This window comes from Herpailurus yagouaroundi, unplaced genomic scaffold (genome assembly GCF_014898765.1).
Source record: "Herpailurus yagouaroundi ecotype Mexico unplaced genomic scaffold, PumYag 159, whole genome shotgun sequence".
In the NCBI taxonomy this organism is placed as follows: Eukaryota; Metazoa; Chordata; class Mammalia; order Carnivora; family Felidae; genus Herpailurus; species Herpailurus yagouaroundi.
Genome location: NW_024412400.1, coordinates 3764146 through 3765268, shown reverse-complemented (window position 1 = coordinate 3765268; position 1123 = coordinate 3764146). Strand labels below are relative to the sequence as shown.

General features: G+C 36.2%; 1 non-coding gene across 1 annotated transcript; it reads left to right on the top strand.

The window, feature by feature from the left end:
• The first annotated feature begins 430 nt into the window (after positions 1 to 430).
• On the top strand, positions 431 to 535 carry LOC121034255 (U6 spliceosomal RNA). The gene has a single exon (XR_005792338.1). It is a non-coding gene; the product is annotated as a U6 spliceosomal RNA (small nuclear RNA).
• Positions 536 to 1123: the final 588 nt, after the last annotated feature.

Here is a 1123-nt window from a genome sequence, read left to right as displayed (position 1 = left end):
TACATCAATGGTGAGAAAATTAGGAACTTCTGATTAAAAATTGTAAAAAAAGGGCAAGATTAATGTCCTGTTTAGACACAGGGTTGAAATATTGCTCCTTACTCATCTCTACCTTCATCAGGCTGTTTAAGGTGGCATCATTAAGCCAGACCTTAAAATTTTCCACTTCCCTAAACTTAGTGACATGAACAAGCACAAAACAAAACAAAAGAAAAATAAAACTCAAAGGCCATCAGTAAGCAAGCAATGGAAAGAGCCACTGATGTGAACATGAACAAGAAATAAGTTTAAGAATGCATACAAATCTCCTTCTCTAATTTTTGTGGAAAACTGTATTGAGTGTAGGTGCATAGTGGGGAATGGTGGTTTGTTGAGAAGAGGAAAGTGTTAATGAAACACTACAAATGCAAATCAAGAATCAACAACTTAGGTTCGCTTTGGTATCACATCTACTAAAATTAGAAAGACTCAGAAAAGATTAGCACGCTCTGGTGCAAGGACAAACATATAAATGCATGAAGTTTTCCACATTTTTAAAAAAATGGGCAAAGGAGTTGCATGGAGACTTCTCCAAAAATGATATACAAATGGCCAACAAACATGTGAAAAGATGCTCAACATTAGCAATCACTAGGTAATTGCAAATTACAACTGCAATCAACTATCACCTCACACCTCTTGTGTACTGTCCGTGGGAATGAAAAAAGATGCATCTCAAAAATAGCACAGAATTTTCTCAAAAAATTAAAACGGAACTACCAAATGATGTAGCAATTCCACTTCTACAATCCAAAAGAGCCGAAAGTAGGATCTAGAAGAAATATTTATACAACCACGTTCTGAGCAGCACTGTGGACAATAGCCAAGAGGTTGAAGCAAGCCAAGCATCATCAGTGGATGAATGGGTACACAGTAGAATATTACCTAGCCCTAAAAAATGAAAGAAACTTTGATACATGTGTCAGTGTAGATAAACCTAGAAGACATTTTGCTAAGTGAAATAAACCAGTCACAAAAAGATAAATATTGCCTGATCTCACTTATAGGAGGTATTTAGAGTAGTCAAATTCAGAGACAGAAAGTAGAATGGTTGTTGTCTGGGCTGGTGTGAGAGGAGAAGGTA